At 39.7% G+C, this 7486-nt stretch overlaps 1 pseudogene; it reads right to left on the reverse strand.

The window, feature by feature from the left end:
* Positions 1–384: 384 nt before the first annotated feature.
* Positions 385–1389, reverse strand: LOC149159944 (peptide chain release factor 1, mitochondrial pseudogene; annotated as a pseudogene).
* Positions 1390–7486: the final 6097 nt, after the last annotated feature.

Here is a 7486-nt window from a genome sequence, read left to right on the forward strand (position 1 = left end):
TTGATAATAAACATAGTTCCCGGCTTTGATTGTTCTTATGTCATCATATCCGCCACTAATTGTCTTCTTAGAATTAGCGCGCCCCAGAAGGTTAATTTTTTGAACCAGTGTGCATTCTCTCAGGATTTACCGGTTATTCTATCATCAAAGTGAACGCCAAAAGCATGCAACAGATCAGCTTTATCTACTGCATAATAGACCATCTCGTGCATGCTCAACATCCCCAGGCTTTTCTCATAAGAAAATAGCAGCTGGCATAATATTTTCATGAGAGATTAACCTGATCTAGAGACTAGAAGACATATTTAATGATCAATGCAATGGTATTTACAATGAAAAACATTCTCTGCGCCTCAGAAATTGACCCATACAATCTGTTTCAACATAGGTCTGTTGTGCACCATATCTATCACTTGTTTAAAAAACTTGGATGTAATAAGACCATTTCTGATGATTCCAAGAAGCAATTGCAATATCAGGAGGTATCACTGAACGAAGAAATTGCATCCATTTCCTGTTTCAGAATAAGAGCATCGCAAAAAATATCCAAGCTTTCACCCTGCACGATATCTTCTATCGAATGATAAGTTATCCCAACTCTATGATCAGTTACCCAGCCTTGGGGGTAATTATATGTCTGGATCCGCTCTGACCTGTCTCCACTGCCAATTTGTTCAGAACGGAGCTTAGACCGGCTGGAATGGAGTCTCTGTCTTTCCATTTCATAAAGTTTCGCACATAGAACTTTCAGTGCTTTAGCTTTGTTCTTGTGTTGTGATCGCTCATCTTGAATGGTTACGACAATGCCTGTTGGAATGTGAGTGACACGAACAGCACTGCTCGTTGTATTTACATGTTGACCTCCTGCTCCACCTGATCGATAAGTATCAATTCTCAAATCCTCATGGCGCAATTGCACATCAACCTCATCAGCCTGAGGAAGAATGGCAACAGATGCAACACTAGTATGGATGCGACCTGATTTTTACGTAACTGGAACACGCTGCACACGATGCACACCATTTTCAAATTTAAGCTTTCCATAAACACCCAAACCTGATATTGTTGCACTAGTTTCCTTTCATACATTTTAAATATATCCATAGCAAACAATGATGCTTCCTCTCCTCATGTGCCTGCTCTGACCTCCAATATGCAATCCCTTGCATCTGCATCATCTTTTGGAAGCAAACTCTAAAGCAGCATATACTGAATGTTTCTTTCCTCTTCTAACCTCAAATGGAGTTCCTGAGCTGCTAAGTCACGCATTTCTTTTTCTTCAGGAGAGTCATTCACCAATATTTGCAAACCATCAATTTCCTTCTGTTTGGCTCTCAATTCTTTGATGCAAGGCATGTAATCCTCCAACTTACTGAGTTCCTTATTTATCCTCGCAATCTTCCTTTGTTCAAGTTTGCTAATCTTCTCATGATCATTTCTGGTTAATGACTGGTCAAAAATTTGATAATTATCAGCTATTCTACCCTTGTTGTAGCTTTTAAACAACACGCTGACTCCTTGTTCCAATCCCCATCTCAGCAAAACCTGAGCCACAGTCTTTCCACACCTTTTGGCAATTTCCCGAATGACAGTATTTTCCATAGCAGCATTGGTCCCATAGTAGGTACCAGATGATCGTAGAGGAGATGCATCTCGACCTGATTGACAACGAGAGGAATGTTGGCATATGTCAACAAATCTTCAATCTTTTTGCATGAGAAATTGCTCACGCCAATAGATTTGGTAAGACCCAACTCCACACATTGCTCTAATCCCCTCCATACAGACTTGATATCTAATGGCAAAAAGTCTTCCTCTTTGTGAATTGGATGCAAAGCTCCTTTTCTCAAATTTATAGGCCAGTGGATCAGCTACAAGTCCAAATGTTGTTTTACCACCTGTGGGTTATGAGCATCAACTTGAGAATGTTCAATTGGTCTTGAGAAAAGCTTAGGAGGGTGTTTCATGAAGTGTTGATCAAGAGGTCCTTCAAATGCTACATAAACTGACAGTGAGGCCTTTTCTCTCCTCCCTGCTCTTCCAGCTTGCTGCCACAAACTTGCAACACTACCTGGAAAGCCAAGGTGCAAAGTTGCATCAAGGTTCCCCACATCAATTCCAAGCTCTAAAGCATTGGTTGCAGCAACACCAAGAAGATTTCCCCCAAAGAGACCACTCTCAATCTTTCTCCTCTCCTGAGCAGTATAGTCGGCTCGATACACACATATTAAATTGACAAGATGTGGTGCCGTCTCATTTAGAATCTCGCGCGTATAATTGAGGACGATCTCACTGAGTTTACGAGTGTTGCAGAAGGCTATGGAGCACAAGCCATGCTGGAAAAATTCCGCAAAGATGCGAGAAGCCTCTACAATAGGACTGGCACGTTTCAAATTTGTATTTGTAGTAACTGTATCCTGCATTTTGACATGTTTTCGTGTCTTTGGCTTCTGCATTGCTGGTTGTTGATGGTCCAAACGGACTGAAGGATTCCAGAGGAGGAAAAGCTTTGAGCCACAAGGACTTCCATCCTCTAACACCACTTCTACTTCTCGCAGATTAGCAAGTTCCATGGCATGTTCACGTGGATTCGCCAACGTTGCACTACTTATAATGAAAGTTGGATTACTTCCATACACTGCACAATTCTGAGATTAGAAAAAATATGCTCAAACTGTTTGTGCGATGGCAATATTGACATATGCAACATATCTGGATTTGTAATTAGCAATCTAGCATTTTCACGGAGCCAAATTCGATCACTTTTAGAAAAAAAAAAAAAAAAAAAAACACAACTGCTTCAGAAATCTGGTGAATGATTTCCTCTGGCTCTTGGAGAAGAATTGAGCTGCAACAAATTGAATTTTTGATGAATCGATGATAAAATTCGGCCTTGGGGCTCTGTGCACTATGCGCACTCCCAGTGCGCCGCGCTTGGTGAGTGCGTCACGCTAGTGTTAATTTTACACTGCGGAGGAGCGCCCCATGTGTCGCGCGTCCCGTGTGCGCCGCGCCTTCTTCCTATGCGCCGCACAGACTCATAAACACAGTTTTAGTCTGAAAAATCACCAGTTTTTCCCTCTTTAAGCAAAGACTCAAAGCATTGTTGTAACATCTCAAAGATATCATTTGGCATAACTGTTTCATCTTGCTCAAAAATGGGCTTATCTATATTGGAACTCTTAGCTTCTTTATTTTTGTTTGTCTGATTCACTCTTGATCTCCAATGCTGGTCACAAATAGCAACCTGATCTTCCACTCCAGATTCACACTCCTCAGTTTCTATAAGATTATTTTTTGTTCCTACACTTTCAGTCTGTTCATGATTGATTGACATTGGATCTTTCATTAATCCTCCTACCTCAGAAATATCTTTTATGTAGAAGCTGTTGTCTCTGTTCTTCTCTAGGCCATTTCCTAACACATCAAAACCACAGATTTCGACATCTTCCGTGACCAATTTACTGTCTTGCTGTTCCTCACCTTTAATTGGAACGGTCACATTTATTTGAAATGTCTGAAAATTTTCTTCAAGATTACTCTTTTCAGACAAATATCTAACCCAAGTTTTCAGCAGAATTATTCTCTGTAGATATTTTGACCTTGTTCTGTTCCAAATCCAATGTCTGTGCACCAGTCCCTGGAATATTTTCATTCTCGAAGCTAGGTCTGCAATGTTATTTGCTGGCATTGAATTTGGGTTCTCATTCTCCAAACACTGCTTTTGTCTAATTTTACCAGCAGACATAAAATAAGGTTTAACTTTCCCTAGTGTCTTGTCCTCTCCCTTTAATGTGGGGGTAGATAGCAAAGCTCTTCTTGCTTTATTTCTAGATTTCTTCTCTATCGTTGGTGATCTTGTCATGTTGTGAATAACAGATTTGGATCCTTGAAACTTCAGCAAGTACGAATGATGAGATGTCTGCTCAAAAGTTGTCTCGTGCTGCTGATCACATCCTCGTTCCCATAAGTGTTCACCATGCCCTGTAGCAGGGCTTCAAGCTTCCATATCTCAATGTATCCTAAATGATCTGGATCAAGCTCCTCCATGATGAGACCAGCATATTCCGCAACATTCTCCTTCAATTTTGCCAGTTTGTTTACAGAAGCACTTAGCACAATAACCTTCTTGACCTCATCTTCTGATATTCGGCCCACCAACTTGTATAATTTTGGCATTTTGGCATTTGAAGGAAAACTCTGTTTCATGTGATTTTGCTTTGTCTCTTTGTGTTGATGATGTTCTTTCTGTTTGTGCTTTTGCAGGGATAGGAGTAGCTAAAGCTGTTGCTATTGAAGAGCTGTACAATTTCGAAACATTTTGACCAATTTTACAAAAAAACATTTAATGATTTCTTCTTCAAAATGGGGTTTTGAAGAAGAATCAATCTCGCATTATTGACAGTGACATTCCTGAAATAAAAACTTACTGAACCTCCTTTTGGCCTGCAAGCGTTATTTCACACTTTTGGAGACAAAACCCTGGACTCAAGAATTAAAATGACTCTTTTTGACCAAAATGGCATTCGATGACTGCAAATGACGAGAAATGAACCTTGGTGAATTTGACTCTGACAAAGGACTAACAAGACTGAGTCTAATAGACCCTATCGATTCCATGCTTGCTATTTTCGACATGGACAAGTGTAAACCTCCACTTTCTCACCAGCGTGCATTCCATGTGCATATCACCACGAAAGGTAAAGGTATACACAGAACTGTCATCGATGAAGGTGCTTCAACCTGCATCATGTCGGCTTCATGTTGGCTCACCTTGGGTTCTCTAACCCTATCCTTGTCGTCGAGCTCCCTGAAAGCTTTTGACGGCCACACCTTTATACCAAAAGGATACTTAGCTAGTTTCCCCATCACTTTGAGTGGGAGAACCATAATGGTGGACATAGAAGTCGTGGACATAAAAATAAACTATAATCTCTTGCTGGGTCACAGTTGGACATATGCCATGATGGTCATTGTATCTACTGTCTCTCGCATAATCCAATTTCCATTGGATGGAAAGGTAGTTATAATAGATCAGTTGTCTTTCTGCATACTCGATTCTTTAGCATTACCAAGTGGCTCTGTACCCCTAGTAGGAGGTGGAACTAACTCTTATGTCAGTTTTGGTACCGGTATATTGAAGGCTTCTTCCCTCATGGGTTGTTTCCCTCTTCAGCCACCGAAGGTTTCAAAAATGGTCAATATGATTTCATCTATTCCTCATTAACAGAACGATCCATGGATCCTAGCAGCTCCTTCAAACATTGACACATACAAAGTACAAATGCCGCTGTCACCAACTGAATTGACCTACAAAGCCATTCAAATTGCATCCAAATCTCCAGTCACTTTGGTTTCAGCAAATGGTACCATTGCCCCTCCCATAACCACTCCTTCTTTCGATCCACTCAACCGAGTCCTACATATGGACGAAGCTATTACAAAGATCACGAGGTTGGAAGGGCGACCTTTGGAGGATTTGCACCATCATGTTTTGATATCTGATTCGGACATGATGCCTCTTCAAATCCTGTCACCCGACACACATGAAATCATTTCCTCACTATATACTATCCAACTTTTGGACTCGGAAGGAAACAGGGGCAATATTTCACAAACATTGCTCCCCAATATTTCTGTCATGATAGGCATCCTGGGAAACATACCGAGTGGAGCCAATCACAATCCTAAGGAAATTGTGAGCTTCACCTACCTGTTTAGGGACTTCCACAATGTTTTTCCTTGGTCTTATGAGGAAATGCATGGCATAGACCCTTCTATTGTTAAGCATGAGATCAAGGAAGATCAAGCGTTCTTTTTATGGTAATTTTTTTGCTCGCTAATCCGAAAAACCTCGAGTCTTCTTCTTTGGGCTCGTTAAACTACTACAACGAAGAATAGAGCACTTTTTGAGATATTTTATTACTCTTTAAAAAATATAAACATCTCCGAGTTTTCATCATTGAGCTCTTTCAAAACTATCCAACCATGGATAGAGCACTTTTGGAGACATTTTATTGCTCTTTAAAAAATATAAACATCTCCGAGTTTTTGTAGTAGGGCTCATTAAACATATATATCACAATCAGTAAAGCACTTTTAGGGATATTTTATTGCTCTTTAAACAATATAAACATCCTCTAGTTTTCATCATTTGCACTCGTTAAATATATGCAATGATGGTCATAGCACTTTTTGTGATATTTTATCACTCTTTAAAAAAATAATAACCATATCTGAGTTTTTCATCATTTGCACTCGTTAAATATATGCAAATTCTGCTCTGAGCACCTCTTTTTTGATCTTTTTCTAGCTCATAAACTGAAAAATACCAACGGAGCATCCTTTTTAAGCACCTTTTTCTCGCTCTTTAAACTGAAAAAATCCTGATCTGTGTCTTGTTGCTCGTTAAACATGCTAAAGATGACCCAAGCATTCTTTCAGGTACTTCTTCTTGCTCGTAAAAAAATGAAAAACCCCAAGTTTTTGTTACTGATCTCGTTAAAGTGTCACAAAAAAATGGGAGTTTAGTCTGTCAGCTCGTACTTGTAACAAAATGAGGTCAACATCTATTGGAAAATGGTTTCTCTTTATCCGGGTTCAATAGATTAAAATACAGAAAAGTAACCGATCTGGGTATACCGTTATCCTTTTGTCACACCCGGTTAACAACTATGACAAAAGGACCGCCATGGAGTCTCTCTTTATGATCTTTTTAGACTCTCTAAAGATGAAAAGACCACCGAGTTGTCTAGTATGGACTCTTTAAATACACAGACAAGATACAGAGTCGTTCTTTTTACGATACTTTTCAGACTCTTAAAAAAGGAAAAAATCGACGAGTTTGCCTGTCTGGACTCATTAAACTAATCAGATAGGGCAAATATTTGTTATTTTTGTGATCATTTTCAGACTTTTTAAACATGAAAAGAATGATGAGTTTACCCATCTGGACTCATTAAAAAATCAGACGGGGAAAGTGGACAATACAACTGTATCCTGTATTCGAAAGCATGGTTTGGCAGTAAACGTTCCCTCGAACACGGAACTCTGTTAGATACACCTTCATTTTGATAGCCTCTCAATATGAACCCTACCACCCTATGAGTTTTTAGCCTATATACCTTGATGTAATTGCATCTCCATATCTTAAAACACTCTGTAGGGTTCATGAGTCTAGTGTTGTCTGGTTAAAATTGTTGTCGTGCCTTCTATTGTTCAAGGGTCCCCATTTGTTTCCTCCTATATCAACCAATCCTACATATCCTTTCATCATGCCCTCCATTGTTTAGACCCAAAAGCTCAAAAGATTCTTCGAAAAACAAAATCATCCTTGTTCGGTTTCGTGTTGACTGATGTAGGACACGTCATTGCCTACCTTTCGACAGATTTCTTCCTATCAACTCCAACACACTCTCTAGAAAGATAACCCAGAAACACATTTAGTGCCTTGGTGCTTGCAGACATTAGTGGCAAGTTACCTTGT

Source organism: Pinus tabuliformis, chromosome 5_2, assembly GCF_031772625.1.
Source record: "Pinus tabuliformis cultivar Carrire ecotype Pingquan chromosome 5_2, CPIR1, whole genome shotgun sequence".
Classification (NCBI taxonomy): Eukaryota; Viridiplantae; Streptophyta; class Pinopsida; order Pinales; family Pinaceae; genus Pinus; species Pinus tabuliformis.